Below are 22538 nucleotides of genomic sequence, written 5' to 3'. Positions count from 1 at the left end.
CTTAAACATTATTATAAAGTAAGTCTGAAGCTTCCATTCACTTGGCTTAATGTCAAAATATAAGGATATTTTTTTGAAGTATCCTAAGTCAATGAATTTAAAAAACTGGACACAGATTTCAGAAAGATGAATGAGAAGGAGGTACCTTGTGAACTATCTATCCAACATCACATTCAGAGCTGAAAACAATGTTATATTTTTCCTCCCTTGAATCCACCCATCAACTTGTTCCGCACTTACATAGCTCAGTCCTCTAATATTGGTGTTGAATGTTCTTCACTAAATCCAACAGAGTTTAAACCTTTCTTGAATCAGAGGAATAACTCAGAGAGTAAACTGACTTTAGCTTGGAGTTTGGCAATGCAATTTTAGTGAGGTGGTATTTCATATTCCTTGATTTCAATAAGAAGGACCCATATGCTTAGAGTTAGATACAAATTAATTATGATTGCGAAAGTCATACTATTGTGTGAAGGCCTGAAGACAGCATTACATTACAGATCTGCTACATAACCTGTTTCATATCTGTGCCTAGAATCTCATACTGAACTAAATTGTATGTCCCAGAAAGGCACAGAATCATGAATATGAGCAGAAATGCTAAGACCCATAAACCCCACATATTAGACAGTTTCCTAATTAAGATATATATTCTCTGTTGAGCTGGGACTCATTTTCCAGGACAGATTTTTAAACATGTAGAAATTAGTCTTTGCATAAGAAAAAAAAAAGGAAAAAAAAAGCTACCTGGAAATGTGTAGTGGTTTGGTCCAAAATACTCATTACTGTTTACCTTCTGTGAGATAAGAATTAGGAGAAATGCAAAGCAGGCACCAAACTTGAAAGAATATAAAGGAGTTTATTAACAGACCTAAAAGATGAAAAAAAAAACAACCCTCACCTTCAGAACACTTCTCCTCCCCGCCCCCCCCTTTCTCCCTTCTCCCACTGACAATGTAGAAAGACAACCCTTGAGATGTTCAGTCTGTTTACCACTTCCATAATAACCTTTTTCAGTCCATTTAGGAAGAGGAGTCTCTCTTGCCCACGCTATGAAAGCATTATCACAACGAGCCAGCCACCCGGGTTGGTTCTCTGCTCACATGTGAGTCCCTTCCCCCGACTTGCAGCTTTTCTCACAACTGCTCTTGAGGGTCCACTCTTGAATTACTGGGGTATAAATTTAAGGTTGAGCCGTTCAGAAATAAAAGTTCTCTTCACCCATCTCTGGGAACATTTCATTTCTAAGAACAGAGGCCCTTCTCCTTCCCTGGGAGCAAAGGGTCTTCCTCATCTTCATCTCTAGGACTATCTCTGGGAGCATCTCTAGGAACTGAGGTCTTCTCCTTTTCCATTTGGAGCAAAAGTCCTCATCTCTTCCATCTCTCCCTGTTCAAACTTCTCATGAAATTACAGCTGCTTCAGCATCTGCCTATCTTGGCGCAGGTGCTTTTGCTCACAAGTACGAGTTGAACACTCTACCCCCCCGCCTTCATGAAATTACAACAGGTACTCTGATATATGATAGCTTTACAACAGAATTTCAGCTTTAAGCATCTCCTCTTTCTCTTCCCTCAGGTTTTCAGCTCTTCACAGCACTAAAAGGGTTAATCTCACCTAGGCCTTGCAGCTGGAATTTCGCGTACTGTTGGTCACATGATCTCTGCCGGACACCGGTGCAGCTTTAGCTGAATCTTGGCTGCACTGGAGAGGGGGAGCTGAGCCGCTCCAGCTGCCCACAGCAGGGCTGGGGGGTGAAGGGTGGGTGGGGAGGGGGTTTCACAGGTGGAACAGGGCCCATTGGCTCCAGGATGGCCGTGGCCTGGCCTGGCCCGAGCAGGGCCTGGGCTGGGCCCGCTGGCCCCCGCACGGGGCCCGCAGCCACCTGTCCCAGCACCAGAAATGAGACAGAGAGAGTCTGCCTCTGAGTTTCCTATTCTTAAGTGTGGATTACAGAGGCGGTCACAACTTTAAGGGGCTTAAAGAATTGTCCATATTCAAACTGGCCAGCTGATAGGTTCTGTCAGGTCACAGAGGAAGCTGTAAGCACCTCTTTGCAAGAACATCCCTTCCGGGACTATGCTTGCTAACCCATGACAAAATGCAACAGACATAATAGTTGAGGAATATTTGAGATATCAGGGTTCAAGAAAAGATTTCTTTTTTATCCATGCCTTCTCACTACTTTACTAATAGCCCTAAGGTTTTGTTCTCTAAGCTCTGAAGATTAGTAACTTGGTTTTCAGACATAGCAAAAGGAGGCCTCAAAGCTAGACGTCAGATGTCAGTTATCAGATTAAATTTATTGTCAATTTTGGCTTACCATAATCTTTTTCGTACTACTGAGCAAGAGCTCAGTATGAACATCCACAGCTTTACACCCAGCAGTGGTGAAATAACCAAGTATGGTATTCGTTAAGTAAGCCTCAGAGTTGATGTTTTCCACATCTGTGCATTAAAAGTATTTGGTTTTACAATGTGGTAATTCATTTTCTTCAAGCTGAATGGTGATAAGCTTTGCAATTTTTTTGATCTGCTGAACAAAAACGGGGCCATACATTTCAAGTTCATGAGAGAAGCTACAAAAGGAACTTAAATAATTTAGTATGAAAATAGTTAAATGATACTGTTTTTTTCTGTTTCCTCCCTTGGGAAACTTTTTTAAAAATAGCTATTCACCTGGGGAAACTCTGAAATTCAAGATGCAGGAAGAATTATTTCAATTGCATGTTGGAATATTCAGTCTGTGGCATTGTTAAATATTTCTCATTTTATTAATTGGAATGACCCCAAGAAATAGAACCAGTGACTCCTGAATTTTCCAGAGCATGAATCTTTTCATTTGAACTAATGGTAAGTTACCCCCAGAAAATTGAGTTTGTGTTCATAATGAAGTTATGAAATCTACTGCTGAATTCATTAAATTGGAACAACTTTTATTTCATTATATTAACAAACACAGCAAATTAATTTTCTCAACGAGGCATCAGTATGTGTTCTTAATAGAGAACACTATTATGTGCGAACAATTAAAATAATTTACATTTGGAGAACATTGATTATGAATGATGTTGTTATCCCATTAATATAGCAAAACCAATCAAAACTGAATGTTAAAGAGTTGAAATTGTGCATTTAAACTAATAAGCAAATTACATGCAGATGTAGACAGGAGTCTGGAACTTTGGTATGAAACCTTGGCTGTGACTTGCACATATGATTAGTAAATTTGCACTGTCCCTTAAGGTCCAATTAAACACTATACACTGTAACACAGAAAGCTCCATACACATAATTACCCATTGTGGGCTTGCTTATCTATTTTAAATATTACTTTTGTTGTATTTAATTATGTGTGAAAAATGATGAGCATCACTTTATCTGTGTAATCTTATCAAATAATCACCCTGCCTATCAAGAAATGCCAACATTTTAATTCTTTATGAAGGAACACAACTTGAGGATGTAAAATTACATTTTTCAGGACACCATGGTCTTTTACGTGTTGTTATGATTTGCGCGTGTGTGTGCACGTGCATTTTTTTCCCCATCAACATCCTTGTGGATAAATGAATAGCTGTATGCCTTTGGATCTGTTGTTTTTATAAAAATAAGAAATTTAAATCAGACAATTCTACAATGTAATGTGGATACTCTGCAGTCAAGAAAGGGCAGGTCTCCCTAAAAATAGGGTTCTTGCTTCCTATCACTTGCAGACTCATAAAGTAGTTGTACTTCAGACTCAGTATGACTGGGGTTAAAAAATTTGCTCTCATCTGCAGGCAGCAAAAAGCTCTACAAAATTATGCATTGATCCAGTAAGATTTCTAATATTGTCCTTGAGGAGTTACCTTGCCTGAAGGTTTTCAGCATAGGCTTGCAACAAGACATAGTGAAAAAAAAAAAAAATCAAAGTAATAATAACTCTGCTTAATAAAAAATTTTTACACTGGGATTTATGTAAATAACCTTCCCAACCTTAATGGATAACTCCACAGAAAGGCTGTGGGTCTATCAACTGATGGTCCCAAGGCAATTTAGGTCTCATCACAATATCACAGGAAAACGGGGCTGGAAATAAACCTTTGGAGGTCATCTTGTCCACTGCTTTGCCTGAAGGCAGGATCAATGACTCCTGACAGATGTTTGTCTGACCTAGTCTCCATGAAATGGGTACTAGAAGGTTTTTTAATCTTTGTGTGTTCTTAACTCTTGCAATTGTCTGGAAGTCAATAAGGTGACTACTCATGTTTCTTGCCCAAGCTCCCTTGCATCACTGTGAGATTTCTCATCTGTTTCTTCAGTGTGAATCAGACTTTTGCCTTCTTCCAGTGATGGCATTTAAGTCTAGGAATTATAATGAATCCTCACTTCATTAGTCAAATAAAAATGATATTGTGGATGTTAAGGACTCTATAAACTCTCTGTCTGTAGGAGAAAACGATATTCAAACAAGTGAATTATTATGAGTGGATCCCAATACATAACAATAGATTACCTGAAGCAAAGTAAGTATATGAGAATCCATGTGTCTTTTTTCGTACAAACCCAATATTTAGAGTTTAGTGGCTAAGAAAATATTAGTGATTTACTGCCAAGAATAACAGTCCATTTTATACACATTCAGCCAAATTATACAATAGAAAATGAAGACATTTGTCTGCCATCTTTAGAAAAGCTGCTTTTGAAAAGCAGGTCTTATTCTCACAGATGTGGTTCCATTTTGCAGCACATCTGTGCTGGCAGCTAGCAAGTGCATATGGCAGTTCAAGAAACAACTCCTTTACATCCACAACCAGAGATATGTGTGCCACTGCTAGTTAGGTATTTTATTTGCTCCTCCTTCTCTCTTTTTTTTTTCCCCCCAGCTGATATTCATTTATCCACAGCAAGGTATACTTTATTTGTTCAGAGCATTGCCATATTCTTCCTTCAAGCTGACGTGGAATGAAAAAGCATGTACCTTGCATGACACAGAGCTATCTAGTCCTTTCCTGACTGATGCAAGTGATGTTTGTCATCTCCTGCTTGCATTCATCTGCAGATGTACCAAGAAGTGTCACTTGCTGATACCTTCCTGACACAGCACAGAGGATGGATCTGTCTGGATGAGGTCAAGCACACTCTGTTATGAGGGATTTTGGAGTACCTGGACTGTTGTTAGCTCCCTGTCTCAGCAGCTGCCTGTCCATAACACAGGTTAGCTTCAGCTCCTGCAGGACCTTCCCTTCCAACCCAGGCAGTGGATCACCCCGGTCATGTCCTACCTAAAAGACAACAAAGGGCGACTCATTCTCAATGGGACAGATGAGGTCTTTTTTTTTCAAACAGTAATTAGAGAGAGGTTGGTCTGTAATCACTTCATGCAGAAAATGTTCTTGGCAACACTATAATTTGGGTATCATAGATGCCATTTTTGCGTACTGAGTAGAGTATTAGTGGGGCTATAGTCTGACTAACTGTGAGATCATGGTAATCACAGAATTCAACAAATTACTTTTCTACTCCTCATTAACTTCACCTTTTGCCTGGATTAGTTTGAACCAGCTGTAATTCATCTAGGCTTTGGTCTTCTTCCTGCTCTGAGAGTTAACTGGTAAACAGCACCATCTGCATGGAACAAGAGAGTTGAAACTTCACTTTCAGTTAATGATTGAATTTTGTTTTGTTTTGCTTTTTTATTTTTTCTTTGCAGGCAGCAAAGCAGCACCAGCTGAAATTAATCTTTATTATGAGTAAACAATTGATTCAGTCCTTGTGAGCACCCAGCAGGATTAGTGGAACAGGAAGAGATTTACACTAAGTAAGCAGTTGCTCTCTACACCACACAGTTAGGGAAAACACTATTGCTTGTGTGTGATGCTGTTGGCACTTGCTTCCCTGGTGGTCACATCTGCACCACTTATGGTATCATGCCAGAACATCAGCTGTGCCAAATTAGTGTCCTCCCACTATGTCAAGCACAAGTCAGCTCACTGTTTGGAATGTTTCTTTCAGTAGGAAAATATACAAATATGTGTAGTGAAAATGAGCATAGAGAAAATTTATATATAAGGAAAGGTTTTATCTTCCTAAATGTGAAAACAAAGCAAAAATAACTCTTCCTCTGTTTCTCTCTCAGGTTAATAATATATTTGTCACTGTGAGTTTCTCTCACTACTTAGTTTAATAATACATTTGTAATAGTGACTGTGGCCACGCAGCAATGACAAGGACATTCTTACATCAGTATTTGCCTCATAAACCAACAAGAAATAATTTTCTCCCTGGCCCAGATTGCAGTTAAATAAATTCAACAACAAAGTTGGTCAGACAGATCAACTCAGAAGCTGATGTCAGAGAACCTCACATGATAAAACAGAAATAAATCACTTTCAGAATCTGTGGAATTAATTTAACATAAACTATCTTATCATCCAGTTGCCCTGGTTGAAAAGCAAATTAAAAATAATTAAATGGTAATAATTTCCTTTGCTATTTTGTAATCAATTTTTGTTAAATATAATCTCTAAAATTGTTCATTATCTCCCAATTTGTGTGAGCAATAAAAGTTGTTCTGTAAAATTGCAATTTGAATTTTTAAGTAACTTTCCTAATGTCTTGAATTTGAAGAGTTTGTGTGACCACATTTCATGCACAAAACTAACTGCTAACTATTAAATATCCCAGTGATTATGTATGCTAATAAAATTGCTAAAAATTTCTTGCCTTTCCCACTCATTAGAAAATATTTGCTTATCCTAACTCAACAATTCCTATCTTCCCCATCCTTCCTGATTGACACATATAAGTACCTAGAGAAAAAGGACAACTGTTCATTTTTAAATATTTGTCTAAACTAAACCAAATTACATATAGTAAACTCTTTAGTAGATTTCAAGGCTTTGTCAGAAAATTTTTAATCAGTCCCTAAGTGTAAACCATTGTTAAAAAATAGGGTTATGAAGGCAAGGAGACTTAACAGGAAATGGAATGTCTTTCAAAGATTTTTTCAATGAAAGAGCTTCATCAAAGAAAGTTAAAAATTGCTTTCACATGAAAAAATATCTGTTTAGAACAACCTAAACAGCTATTTTGTACTCTTTGGTCTTTAGGCTCTTCAGGAGACTGCTAACAATACAAAATAATGTGTTTAAACAAAATAAATAGGTGATCATAATAATTTGTGAGGTCACATCTCAAATCCTGTGTTCAGTTGTGAACCCCTCAGAACAAGAAGGACATTGAGGTGCTGGATACATCCAGAGAAGGACAATGAAGCAGGGGAAGGGTGGTAGCACAAGTCTTAGGAGGCACACCTGAGGGAGCTCGGGGTGTTCAGCGTGGAGAAAAGGAGGCTTGGGGGAAACTAATTGCTCTATACAACCACCTGAAAGGAGGTTGTGCCCAGGTAGGGGTCTGTCCCTTCTCCCATGGTATGAAGTGATAGAGCAAAATGAAATGTCCTCAAGTTGCACAAGGGGATGTTTAGATTGGGTATTAGAAAAAAATCTTCACTGAAAGGCTGGTAAGCATTGGAACAGGCTGCCCAGAGAAGTGTTTGAGTCACTGGAGGTATTTAAAAGATGTGAAGATGTGGCACTTTACGTTTAGTGGTGGACTTCGCAGTTCTGGATTAACATTTGGACTTGATGACTTCAAAGGTGTTTTCCAAACTAAACAAGTTTATGATTCTATATTTTGCAGACAGCTAGATCTTCTTCCTATTCAGCTGGCAGTTAAAAGCAAATTCTATCTCTCCATATGTAAATGCCATAATAGCGGGCCACTTCAAGTTATCACAGAATCATAAAATCATTAAGATTGGAAAAAACCTTCATCCTTGATGTGTAAAAAGGAATGTTCTGGCTTGATACCAGAAACCAGAAAAATTTTTCTTCTCTTCATTTTTCTAATACTTTCATAGAAATTGTTTAAATGACAGTTGTATCATTATGTGCAGCTCATGGCTCTACAAGGAACTTTGGATGAGATCATGATTAACACATTCTTGTCTTTTCAGACTTTCCCTTGCTTCTTTTTACCTAATCTTTTTAAACTGTATCCTCTCTAGTTTCTGTCTTCACATTGTTTTCCTTCTGTCTTTGAGTCATTTTGATTCTTGTTTCACCGATTTTACACACTTACTCTTTGTAGTTCTCATAATCACATCAATTGTCATACAAATCTATGTGTTTGACATTCTTTGTTTTTACCTTTGATGTGAAATTTGTCAGTCTTCCAGTTCATGAATGTGATGGTTAACTTGACTTGAGTCCTTATGTGATGCAGTGAGGGTTCCTAACTTCTGCTTCAGTGGAAAGGTTGTTCCTTGACATTTTTTTTAAAAAGTCTTACCCTGATGGGTTATTCACAGATAGCTTCCAGATGTCTTCTTTAAAACAGTTTCAGATGATTTAAGCTGCATTCCTTGTATCCTGCCTTTCCTATTTATATTCTCAGTTGTGCATAGGAATGGCAACTATATATAAATTAACTGCAAAATTGTGCATTCAATCTTGCTGAATCAAACTGATGAGTGAAGTGTTCTGTGGCAGCTGTTAACCACTCTTCTTGTCTTGGCTTCCTATCCGAGTTCATGTGAAGCACCTCAGAGCAGAATAAAAGATAAAATAGGAGGAGGTTCAGTAAAAGAGGCTGTAAACCTTCCTCCCTGCTAGAGCTCTCTGTTGTGGCATGTGTCTTATTCACACTGTGGAAGAGCAGTCATGTAGTCGCCTAGATCTGGCAATCCTGCTGGGAGCACATCCACATCCAAATGTATGTGTGAGACCAATTACTTTTCTTAAGCCACTGTGAGATGCTTGGAGCCAATTGGAAATGTTCTTGGCAGTACCGGAGAAAGACTTGGATTTGGATAAAGACAAAGATGCTGGCAGGGGTTTGGGCTTGTGGAGAAAATGACAGGGCTGTCTCTAATTGAAACAGAATCAGGATTCCTAATCCCTAACATCCCTCACATCCCTTCCCTGCAGAGAATTGACAGCTGTGAAAAAAGGATGTCCCTCCTCATTCCCACCAAGTGACCAGCCAGATATTCACTGGAGTGCTGCAATAAGATACCAAAGTTTCTTGCAGTCCCTAACAATATCAGCATGATTCTTCAAGAGGAAAATTCCTATTTACCTCAGGAAAATCTAGGGAGCTGCTCACCAAACACTGCAGAAATAGTTCATCAAGGCTGCAGAGTTCGGATCCAGCATACAGACTATGTTAGAAGGAGGTTGTTCAGAAAGACTTTAGCAGTTTCCCTTGCTTAAGGGATGAGGAAAACATGCTTAATTTGGTGGTTACATGCTTTTCCATTTTCTTTATGGGAGGTGAGCCTTGACAGATAAAATAAGGGATTATCTGTCTGTTTCCTGTCGCTGATTCCTCCCTTATTAGAAAGACTCAGATACCAGTTATCAAAGGACAAAGGTTGAATTCCAGTGCCAGGTTTTTTATGGCAAAGACTAAATAGTATAAAGAAAACATTTCTTCAGTACTCTTCCTGAATCTGAGCTATAATGCATAGTATCAGGACAAGAACAGAAGCTCAGAGAGACTCAGAGAGAATTTGTTAGGGTTGAATCCCTTCCTTCCTCATAAAAGATTAATATATTAAATTTAGAAGGGAAAGAAGGTATAACCACAATAGGCAGCAGATGAGTTAGGGAAACTGCTAGTTTTGAAATCCTCTCCAATACAACAAGCTCAGATTATTTTCATTTTCCTATGTATGGAAGAAGAGCATCCCCATTGTTTTGACATGTTTTGAAATAGTGCAGTTAGAGAATAGCTGTGTTTGTAGGCAAGGTCAGCTGATGGGACAATTTAGAAAGTGTGGGAATTGAAGGAGATGGGGAACATCATAAAATTACTGTAGCGTCCTGCAAGTAATATGTCCTGTGGTGTGACACACGGCATAACAATGTGGAGGGTCTGTAGTCTGGTTTGCAAATCTGCTTTATAGACACAAATGCCTTCTGAGTGGGGAAAGAGTCTTTTGTGGGATCAATTCTGTGATTCCGTCATTGACTCCATCATCATCGTCATCCCAGAGACCACTTTGCGATCAGTGAGACATTGCTCGTGGACTATGCATTGGAAAGTTTGGGTTTTGGTGGCAGACTGACTCTGCCTTTTTTTTTTTTGGTTTGTTTTTTGATAAAACAAACAAAAAGACACCTTTGAAAACTTTTATAGATAAAATATTTGGATTTGTGCTTTTTCTTTCTTTTTTTCCTTTTTTTAAATGTCTAATTTAAATGCTACCTTGTATAAATTCCCAAAAGTTAGAGCCAAATACTATATTGGCCTTTGTTTGTACAATGAGTTAGTTAAAGCCTAAATATCCATGAATTCAGGGAAAATCTGTGACTTGGATCTGGTGGGGGGTAATCTATATTACCACATAGCATGAGACTTATTTTTTATGTGGTTTTAAAGGTCAGCTTATGATTTTCAGTTTCTCAGCTCTTTTTGGAGAAGAAAAACTAAGACTATTGAATTACTACTTTATGTTCAGATTATTTTGTAACATCTTCAGCAAAGAAAATAAGTGACTACTCAATGTCAGATACAGAAATCTCTATGAAATCAGAACATATAATATTTTTTTGTATAGTTCTAATGGCTAATATGATCAGCAAATAAATAATATAAAACTATTAACAGTTGATAGATTGTAGTTTTCTAGATTTATGTTAAACATAATAAGCCAGCACAAGTAGCCTCATCGTCATCATCTTCATAAATAACTTTATGTCTCATTCAGGCTCTGAGATCTTTGTTTATAGCCAATAAATAAAACTGTAATAAAGATTTGTAATTGAATAGACAGCATTTTATTAACTAATTAATGATTTCATTGATGTTTATTGATGACTCACTGCAACATTCTTTGTTCAGAGATATGGTTAATTTTACTTTCCAAGTAAGGTAACCTGACCTTACAGATATTAAGAATCAAATACAAGTAATCAAATGTTCTGTAAATTCACACTTTAATAAGGAAGGCATTTTAGGGGAGGTGGAATGTAGGAAGTGAACCTGTTCAGTATCAGTCCAGACCACTAAAACTTCTGAAGTCTAGTCAATATTTTATTTAATTTCTGTCCTGTTAGTTTTATGAGGATATTTTATGCTTTTTCTTTGGTACTTCATTATGTAGACTTCCTTAGGACAATTAAATCTTTTTTTTCTTTCTTTCTTTCTTGTTTGGCATTTATTTTTTTCTTTGACTTATTTCAAAGATTTTGGCTTAGTAATGACAGAATTACAAGTTAACCATTATTTCAGGGTCTAGGGAGCAATGACACATTATTGACACCGTGCTTGTTCTCACAGAAATAAGCGACAATGAGTCAATAATTAGCTAGGTAGGCTTTCACTAATGTGATAAATGAGGCACCATGTATCTGGCAGATATCTTCTAAAAGCTGATCTATTAGACTTTTTTTTTCCCCCCCAGGCTGCCAGAATTATAATAAAAATAAACCTGTGATCAGGTGAAGGCAAACTCATTTGAGGCCTTTTTGATTCTTAGGAGTTAACAAGGTTTGACTGCATAATTTAGCAAAGTTTGCAAACTTCTACCTAATTAAAATTAAACGGGCTGGTACAGAAATTCTGAGAAAAAAAAACCATGGTCAAACTTCATAGCTTATGTTCTCAACTCAAACCTAGACAAAACTTATCAAGTCAGATATAAATTCTCCTTTGTATTTCAGCTGTGACTAAAAAGCCAGATTAGAAGTAAGGAATTTATCCCATGTGATGCAAACACAAGGGAAATGTGACACTCATGAAAACTGAAACCAACTGTTCTTCTGTTTCTGTTCACTGAGCATAGAGTGACAGATGACATTGATTGTAGAGGCCCTATCCATCAGATTTAATGACCTCTTATTAAAACTGCTTAAGTATTCAACAATAAGCCATACAGTCATCATACTACACCACTTTTCTCAGGAAGCAAATTTCACCTGTGAGTAAGAGGGAATAAAAGCCAGGAAATTAGGACTTTAGGAAGAAGATTGGTTTAAAAATACTATAAGTGAAGGCAAAAGATGTATTGGTACCTGTGATTATACCTGTACAAGGTTATCCTCTCTATTATAGCTATCGGTGTTGTGTGAAATGCATCATATTTTTCCAAACAACAAAAGTGCAATTCTGTTTGCAGCAAAAAACTGGCTACAGAAATTGGTGGCTGTGAGGGAAAGAATAGCTGATTTAGCCAGTGACTGTGTTGCAATCAAACCTGATACAGCATAGTCACCTTAGCATCAAAAGATTTTTGACATATTGATACTGAAAAATGTCCTGATTATACTGATTAACAGATGATATTATCATCTCTACTGTTTTCAGGAAGATCATAGGCATCAGCAGGAATATGAAATTTGTCCTCATATTATAAATTCGTCTGCTGTGCTTTGCTTTCTTTCCCTGTTCAGATTCATGCTTTCTTTTCTTGCTCCTACTTCTAACAATAGTTTCAGTGAGATTTTAATAATTAGCCACTTTCCACTACCTTAATCTTATTTCATTTAGAATTTTTATTTATGGATGATACTATCTGTTTTCCTTCTTGCTTTTTGTTGTTTATTTGTTTGGTTTTGGTTTTGTTTGTTTTTGGTTTTTATTTTTGTGCGTGTGTGGTTTTTTTTTCTTTTTATTTTCTTGGTTTTTTTTTCCTTTTTTTGGTTTCCAAAGGAAATTAGAGAATAGAATAATAAACATTCAAAATATGATGACAATAAGACAAGTGTGTTCTGTGGTTTAAGTGTATTTAGTTAATTGCAATCTCGGTGGGAATGAACTTTTCCCATTGTTTTCTCTAGTTTGCGTTTTGATAATTGCATTTAATTTAACTTAATTAATTTTCATTTTCTTCTATCATTTTTACTCTTCCTCATGTTTTCTTTTACATTTATTCAGGTTTTAGGAGTACAAGCTTGAATATGTCAGAAAAGCATTCAGCACTTCATTCTAATGTTCTTGAAATACTTCTTCAGAATTATCTGCTTTGTAGAAGTTTCACTTTTATCCAGGGATTGTGTCCTAGACAATTCTTTCCCTTATAACCTTTCTTTTTTCATAGTTTACCTCTAAAATATTAAATAAACAATGTTGTTTTCATTAGGGCTCCTTTTGTTTCCAGAATAATAAAGAAATTCATCAAAGAAAAGTTCAGATCATATAGTAGGTCTCTATTTGATTTTTAAAAATAATGGTCTTTGTAGGGGAGAGCACAAGTTTTCCTACTAAGGCAAGATTTTCAGGCTGTGTTGAGCACCTGCAGCTCCCACTAACTTTGGAGGAATTCATCCTAAGCATCTCTGAAAAATTAGCCCCATGCCCTTCCATTGCACTTCTCCAGCTGCCAAACACAACAGGAATCCAGTGGAAGTAAAAGGATTTATCTTGACACAGGCGCACATGTGGATTCAGGAGGGAGGAAAAAGGGAATGTCTGTTAGCAAAATGTGCTTCCCCAATTGATATTTCATCTAATGCTGTATAAACTGTTCCTTCCATATGACCAACTTGCTGGCTATGGCTTATTTGAAAAAATTACAGTAGATGATGCTAAATAGAAACAGAATGGGAAAAGTGCAAGGAGGGAGTTAAAACTACATAACATTGATTAAACCCAAATAACCCATATAATTTGGGACAGAAAAAATAGAATAAAGACATTTTACTTTCATTTGACAGTTTACAAAGGAATTGGGCAGTACTTCCGAGTCTTTGTAAGAAATGATCCTAAATATGAGATATACTAGTCCTTAAGGTGGAAAACTTTTCCAAAGAAAACTTACTTTAACAGGAAAAGTCAGAATTTGTTGCCTTGGCATTCATGAAGAAAACTGCAGAACCTGCACTGAGTGCCAAAGAACAAGGAAAAGAGGTCTACAGAGCTCTTGGATAATCTCCCCTGCCAAAATAGGCATGACAAGGGCAAAGGTGGGGGTGTCTTGAGAGAGAAATGGCTAAAGCATCTGTTTTATTTTAATAAGTATTAAATTAACGTGCAAGGAAAAAAGAATTCAGAATGACTTCATTAGAACTATCTGATTAAAATCTCTCTATTTTCTTACAGCAGGACTCTGTAGAAAACAATCTTTTCCTCTGGGGTGTTTGTGAAACTTGGTGTCTTTGAAAACCAAGAGACTCTGATAAAAGACATCAGTGTGCGGTGTATTTCACATCTTCAGCTAATACAGTCATGAGACCCACATTTTTCCTTATAAAGATATCAGAAATGTGATGGTTTCAGAAGTGCTAAGCTGGATATGATAGAGCAATTAAAGAATGGGGAACCTGGTATCATGACTTGCCAGACTTTGCCTGAACTTTTCTTGGCCTGTTTTGAGTGTTTTTCTTCCTTGTTAAACTGTAACATCTTTCCAAAGAGCAGCTGTCTATTCTCTGATTCGCCTAACTTGTGCTTGTCTTTCAATAATATTATATGGTGTAACACTATTTTTTATATCTGTAGTTTTAACAATTTTAATGGCATTTGATTTCTATTAAGTAGAGAATTTGGAATAGAAGAATGTTAACTACTTGATGAGTTTGGTGAATGCTAATATAATTGCTATAACTGGACTATTAATTCTAACTTTTTTTGCATTTTATTTAGATTTTAGAAAGGCTAAAAATAAATTCTTTCCTTAACACGTATGGTTTCCCATAAACAAAGTTAGAAATTAAAAAATAAGGATTTGCTAACTTAAGTTACCAATAATGATAATTTAAATCTACTATAAAATATCAGATCTGAGGAAACTGCTCTCTGTTTTTAACCAAAGCATAGTCAACTTGATTTGCAGTGAATATGAATTATGCTCCATAGTACAACTTACTTTTGCAGATAATGGCCAATACTTGAAGGACCAGCAAACAATTCTGCAGCTCATCTGATGTCTGATAATTTGGTGAACCAGATTAGCTGGAGGATTAGATACCAAAGTAATCAAATTCTAAACCAAATCATAACAAAGAAAGGTAAGAAAACGTATCCAGTGCACCCAAATCTGTTCTAATATGCATTTACAGTTAATCCAATGGAATGTTGGTATGGCTTCTAATGTAATTTAATTTTTATGCAATAAAACTCCAATTTAAGAACTATTCAAGAGTCTCTACAGAAAGTTTTGATTAAAATAATGTAATTATCAGTAGAGAAAGCTACATTAGCATAAGCAAACCTCAGAGCAGCTCTCTCATACTTCAGATGCAGAGTATTGAGCTGAAAAACTTTAATTCCAAATTAACTTGCACAGAAATTGACGCTGAGATAATAAAAGGCATTAATTATGAGTGATAGAATTATTTTTGTGCACTTATGTTTATAAATTCAGTCTTAATCTCTCCTAACAATATTAAGGCAGAACTGTAGAATGGACTTTTCTGAACTGCAGCAAGAACTGGAAAAAATAAAAACTTTTCCCCCTAAGATGAATATGTATTTTGAAACCAAATTATTTTTATAGCAAATTTGCTCAGCTGCCCCATGCGGGGCCAGGAGTTGGAGTCCAATGATCCCTGTAGGTCCCTTCCAGTGCAGAATATTCTGTGATTCTATGATTCTAAAATGACTAAGCCTGACAGTCCTGACCAGGGATAGGTCATATGAGACAGCACACATGCTAAACCTCAGACAGAAGTCATTAAACGGTCTAGCACAGAAAAATAGCCACAACCACCTTAAACAGTGCTGTTCATTTTCATAGAAGTCAATTTCTACATGGAAGTACAAGAATCAAGTGGTTTAATTGCTCATTTTCTGTAAGCCTCTGGGATAGAGAATGTTAGTTTATTCAATGCATAAATACTCCAGAGTAATTTCCCCCATATATATTTTCCAGTAGTGCATCAATCATACTCATTTGACAGGGTTCTGGAAAGCATAAATCTTTGGACTGACCATGAAAAATGAAATATGCCAACCTTTTCAGAAGACGATGGGAAAAAAAAAAATCTCTACACAACCAAATGCAAGCACCATGTTATATGTATTTCCATGTGCATATTTCTCTAAAGATGCAGAAATAAGTAATTCCTTGTTATTCCCCTTCAGCCTTTTCAGTTCACAGAAAGATGGAGATGGAATAAAACAGAATCTTAGACTCCAGACCACTGTTAACGTGTCCAGCATTATATAGCAAAGATAAATTGTATAGCAAGGATAAATAAAAAAAGATGAATTATTTCTGTGGCCAAAATCAATCAGGATAACCTAGTCTAAAACAAAAGAAGAAATTTTTCCCCTACAAGAGATAGTAAGAAAGGAAGTGATAAAGTGAAAAAATGAATCTGGATCTTTTTCTATGGAGTCTGAATTTTCCTGCAATTAAAAAAATATTCCTACTCTCTGTCAGATTTTGTGTTCAGCCTCCACAGTCATAACTTCCAGTGATGTCTTCTAAAGTTAGGTGAATGCTATGGGTGTGTTTGCTTAAAAAACATGCCAAAAGACAGGAAGCATGCCAAGAAAAGGAGGAATAGGTGCTGGAAGGTAAAAAAAAAGAAGAAAAATAGCCTACTGAATCCTTGAATGTCTTTAATAACATATGACACTAACTATGTATATGACTTGTACATCTGTAGAAATAAAGAGGTTCTTTTACTACTCTTGTCTGTTGTGTCTATAAATCTGATCATCTAGAACAGATATTGGTATGAAAAGGGGTGCAAATATAAGGGTGCTAGTGACTAAATCCTCCCTACTTAAGAACTTATCAGGTTGATAAATCTGGAATAGTGACAGGAGGGTGTTTTGCTGCCTTCTTGAATAAACCACCCTAATTCAAAGAAAAAAAACCCCAGCATCTTATATCTAATAATCCTCTTCATTTGGGGTTGGATTTTTTAAAATGTTTGTTTACATTCTCATGAAATAGAGCAAGTTAAGTGACTTCTGTTTCCTTGAAGCACCACAGAGAGCCAGTAAAAGTCTGGTTAATTGAGTAGCTCATTTCTAAATATTAAGTAATTTCTGAGCAATGCATTTTGTTACTCCTGGAAACATCTAAGTCACTGCCGGATGACTGGGATCCACTCTGCTCAAAAATATCAATATCCATACATTAACAAACCCCAGACTTTGTCTTCCCAGGTGATATTCCCAGTCTCAACATAACATAACAGCCAATAGAACCATTCAGACTGTAAAAAAATGTGAGTTGTCATTTTGTGATTCATCATTTCTATAAAAATCTGGCTGTATTAAAGCCATTGTGTGTAAAACTTTTAAGTTTGAGCTATCCACTTCCTATTTTTAAACTTGGTAGAAAGACATCCATCCAGAAGGGGATTCACCAGCTTATTTTAGACTCTTATCTAAGGTTATGATGGCCTTTGAGATGAACCTGAGATGAACCATTCCCTGAGATGCCCATAGACATTTCTACACAGCATCACAGCTTCTGAAGCCAAGTGACTGTGTGAAAAAAGTCTCAGTTCAGGTTTTCATTAAAGTTCCTATCCCCTGATAACTAAAAAAAAAAGCTAAAAAAAAAAAAACCAGTAATGGCTTAAAAATTATGTAAGATATTTAAAATTTTTTTTGGTATTTTGGGCAAAGTTGATAGATTTTCAGTTCATTTCATCATTGGAATGACTACAAAGAAGCTGGCTGCTGAGCGCTTTATTTTAGCTGTACTATGCCAGCCTTGTTGGGGCTTCACTGCATCTGGGATGGTGAGCTCTCCTTCAAATCAGGAATAATATTTCTCAGGAAATTTTATTTTATTTTTTCAAGTTAGCAGCTATCTATTTATTGAAGTATTACAAATTTTTCATACACCATGGAAAGAATCTTATTGCTTGCCATTAAAGTTCAGTTAGTTATTGGTAAAGAAAAGAATACTTGGCTTATTTTGGAAAGGTCAAACATCTAGGTGTTAATAAAAATCCTCATTTATGATCATGAGAAATTATAGTGTTTATAATATTCTGAGTCGTCTGAAATCATGCCATTTTATTAAGAAGAGAAAAAGTAATTTACGACTGTTAGAAATGAAGGCAACCAAGTTAACAAGTGTTACAAATGTTAAACAATATGTGCAAGACTTGATGAACAGCAACAAGTCAGGAATTTTGCAACACCATCTTTACAGTACATTTTAAAGTATTTCTAAATTTGACCAGATGTCTTCTCTGATAGAGATAAACAGGTGTTTATGTGTATATTATCTTTATTGTATGTTGAGGACTGAGCGCTCACAGATCTTGACCTTGATACAAAAAAGCATATAAATAACTATGTGAACAATTTGACTGGAGAACTGCATTCGGCAAAGCTGAAATCAGTAACTGGGACAATCAGTTTATGTATAAAAGAACAACAATTGTGAGAAAGAATATTTTCAAGCAAGAGCCCCATAAATGTTGGCTATTATTTTTTAATTAAACTTATACTTGGCTGATCTTAAGTAAATTACTTCTAAAACCTTTTTTTTAAAGCTTTTTATTTTTATTTCTTTTGATGCATTAGGTGTAAATACATGCAACTTTCAAACAGCTTCCAAAGGATCACGTTTATAATGTTTACCACTATTTGCCTAACATATTTAGGAAGTTTTCTTTTCCAACACTTAGACGTCTTTAATTTGAAGATTTAATGCTTCTAGAGAAATTAATAAAACTTGTAATGTAATGGGTAATGAACCTTCTGTTCATATTGTATCACTGAAGTGATTTGAAATCTCCTGACATATGTTGTTCTTACTTTCAAACTTTTTCTCTGATGAGGACTAAGGAATCCTTTGGACCTACAGTAAAACCATATATTCCTTCCAGACTAGCTAAATTGAAACCTATGCTCTGCAGAGAAGCTTATTGCCAGAAAATTGGACAAATTTAGTGTTGGCAAGACTCAGGTTTTATCTTTTCTATTTGAATATCTTCTAGATTTCTACAGGCTGTGGATCTGCAGCACATCAATTATGCAATTAGCCAAGGCTTTGAGCTGTAAACCAAAAGCATATGTAGCATGCCCAGGTCCTCAGCAATGACAGAGGTCACCAGCAGAGAGCCAGGCATGTCCCCTGCCAGGAAAGCCATGATATTGCACCTGCATGGAGCAACCTTGGAAGCAAGGGTTAATCGAGAGGTTAATGTGGTGATGCACTAAGTAGCTGAAGATGATATTGCAGCAAAATCAATCACATGTGCAACTTATTTGGTGTAAGCCCCAACAAAGAAAACCTTTAATAAAAAAGCAGAGAGTGTGTCATTACGTGTGCAGTAGGAACTCTTTTAATTATGCCATGGTAAAATACTTCCTCTCAGCTATAAGCTGTATGCAGTAGACTCATAGTCAACAGATTTGTTGCCTAGTGAATTAAAACCAGATCAGGAAATGCTACCATTGCTTATTCTTCGTGTTCTGGTAAAACATAATAAGGGTTAATTTGATCTGCTTGTTCATCAAGTGCTACAGGAATATGTGTGCATGTGTGTGTGAGAGAGAGGGAGGCAAAAACAAAATCAGGACAAATTTCATGCAGAGCCTCGAATTTGGCAGTGCGTGTCTATTGCCTGAACATACAAGAGTTATTGAATACTAGGAGGCTTTGCATTTGAGACTGGAACACTGGTGTCAGATTTCAACAGATTTCCAGGTTCCTTCAGAGTCCAGAAGGGTTTCTAGAATTCCTTAAGCAGGATAAGACTACTTTGACTTTGGGAATGTGGCCCTCTGAGTTTATCTGCAAGTTTTGGTGCTTAAATACTTTAGGAATCTCATGCATGTTTAAGCAGCTTTACAATCTGAGATGCAGGTGGCTGCCTTTCAGAGATCACCTTAGCCTGTCCCACTTCTCTGCCATGTCCTGCCCATACACTTCAGTTTCCAGCTTTCTCAGAGCTGGCAATCCTCATCCAGTGCTTTTTCTCAATTCAACGGGGGCCCATCTCTCTTTTCAGTTCTATCACACTGTTTTAAAATCACCTCCTTCATTCTGTATTGCCTTAAAATACAGGATGGTGAGTTCACAAAGATTGTGTAGTTAAGACTATAACCTGAAAGAGGAGAAATATCATTCTTATAAGAAAAACATCCACACTTCCTTCAGGCTGACTTCTTTACTAAAGTTATTCAAATTTCCTAAACAGTAAGGTAATTATTTTCAAATGTTGGTCCACAGAATGTCAGGTTCTATGGAATTTTTCTGCAAGGGAGTATGTAAACAACAGCCATTTTTGATGATTGTTAAACCATACTCTTCAGTAAAGTTGGAAACAACTCTCACTAGGCTTAAATTTACTATCCGTGCCTTTACTAGGAAACATTTATGGTGTCTACAGATTAGTAGAAAAGCATGAAAATCATTACAATAAGGTATGTATTTTTCAGAAGTGATTATGATCAATGAGTCTGGTGTGTCTCCCATTGTAACTTCTTAAATTATTAGCCTACTGGCTCAAGGTCAAGGCCCTGTGTGAAAAGGTTCCACAATGAATGCACAGAAAATGTGGATCCCAACAGCAATGGTGTGCTGCTCATGCACCACATAACCGAAGTGTGAGCTTGCAAAGCAATACATGTGCACTGCATCTCACATGCAGTCAAAAAAGACTGCATCATTCAGCAGAACCCTCTTTGTTTTGTTAAATTTTAGTTGTGAATTCCCTTAACAATGTGTCCTCATGAGCTGTTTGCAGAGCGTTCCAAATAGGCTCTTGGTTGATTTTGCAGATTTTTAAAGTAAAAGATGAAAAGAAAATGAGAGAGAAGACTCTATATCCTTCCTACGGTGTACTGTGCACCAGAGAATTTCTTAAGTTTGCACAAAATTTCACCAATACCAACACTGTAAAATGGTCAGAGTATGCACAGGCCTGGGGCAGCTGCTTTGGAGCTGTTCATTCCTGAGATGCCAAGTGACAGAAAGGGTCCGGAATCAGGAGATCGATGGATGTCTGACCAATATTAGGTCTTACAACTTTTCTGACTACCACTGCAGCAAGCTGAAGACAGAGGGTTTGAGACTGACAGGGACATGAAGGTCTCTCTACTTATGACCTGTGAGCTGGCACTGACTTCTTTAAACCATAAACTTGCTACTATTCCCACATGTTAGGAATCAGATCTGTTTGTAAACAGGACATTCTCAGAAGTGAAATCACAGATGCCCTAGAATGCCCTGGCTTATTCATAGGATATCCTCACAGCTTGTGAGTTTGAGTTTTTGTTTCTCTAAAGTAGTTTGTTGGCTCTATCCACTGTAGCAGAAAACTTTTCATCACACATTATGTCATAAAAATGTACTTGAGTCTGAGATTCAGCATTTCAGTGTTGTGTTTCAGATAATCCTCTTTAAAATTTCAGCCTTTTGCCAATCTATTTAGTTTGTTTTCCATGTAATCTTAGTTTCTTTGGGTGATACCTACAAGACAAAAGCAGTAGTTGATGGAAAGGACAACATAGGTTGTTTTTTATAATTTTTTCCACCTAATTTTTCAGACATTAGATAAAAATCTCACCTTCAACATTAATGCTGGAAAGACTATTTCTTTTATTAAAAATGAAGATGCTTGTTTCATGAGGTGTATGCTGCCAGCCAGCCTTTTTTTCCAATTGTGCTATTATCCACAGTCCCCTTTACGAAGATTTTAATCCTTCTATTCGGAATTTCTTTTATACCAATGAGGATGTTGGCAATATTTCACTGTAAAATACCTTAGGGTTTTTTTCAACAAGCAAAACAAGCTTTTTTTTTTTTTTTTCAACAAAACAAACAAGCAAACAAGCTTCTGATTTTCTAGTAGCTTTGGCAGCTGTGGAGAAAACTTGCATGCTTCCCTCAGTAGCTCTTTGCCAGGCTTGAGGGCAGGTAGTAAACCCTGTGGAGAGACCGGGAACAGAGGGACACAGTAAGAGAAACAGGAGCACCAGCAAAGAAGCTTCCTTATCCGGGCGTTGGTGGTATAGTGGTGAGCATAGCTGCCTTCCAAGCAGTTGACCCGGGTTCGATTCCCGGCCAACGCAGGAATCCTTTTTGACGCCGTCCCTCCCGGGAGGCCTCGGGAAGTTCAACACAGGGACGGGCGGAGTCCTGCGGCAGGGGAGGCGCAGCACCGATAGACGGGGTCCGCCCGGATCGGCACAATGGGGGTGCTGAGGGGAATCCCGGGTTGCACGAGAGTCAGCAAAGGTGCCCCTGCCAGAATGAGAGCAGGGGGTGACCGTGGCTTCATTCCACGAGGAGTGGTCCACAGGAAAAGGGAGCTCCCCTTCTGCTGCGAGCTGGTGAGGCCGCTTCTGGAGCAGTGCTGGTGTCCAGGTCTGTCCTCAGTACTGGAGCGGCGTGGGAATGCTGGAGAACTGAAAAGGCTACCAGGATGGTTAGAGGCTGTGGCATTTCTGCTCTGAAGAAAGAAGAGTGGGCAAAGAGGGGGGGAAATCTTACTAATATAAGTAAATAGCTGAAGGGAATGTGCAAATAGAATGGAGCCACGCTGTGCTGTGTGGTGCCTAGTGGCAGAACAAAGGGGAATGGGTACAAACAGACACATGGAAGGTGACCTCTGGACGTC

General features: G+C 37.2%; 1 non-coding gene across 1 annotated transcript; it reads left to right on the top strand.

Annotated features, from left to right (window-relative positions):
- The first annotated feature begins 21918 nt into the window (after positions 1-21918).
- TRNAG-UCC lies at positions 21919-21990 on the top strand. The gene has a single exon. It is a non-coding gene; the product is annotated as a tRNA-Gly (tRNA).
- Positions 21991-22538: the final 548 nt, after the last annotated feature.

The sequence above is a fragment of the Corvus moneduloides genome, chromosome 1, assembly GCF_009650955.1.
Source record: "Corvus moneduloides isolate bCorMon1 chromosome 1, bCorMon1.pri, whole genome shotgun sequence".
Taxonomy (NCBI): Eukaryota; Metazoa; Chordata; class Aves; order Passeriformes; family Corvidae; genus Corvus; species Corvus moneduloides.
The sequence above is the reverse complement of the archived record's forward strand: the minus strand, read 5'-3'. Positions and strand labels throughout refer to the sequence as shown.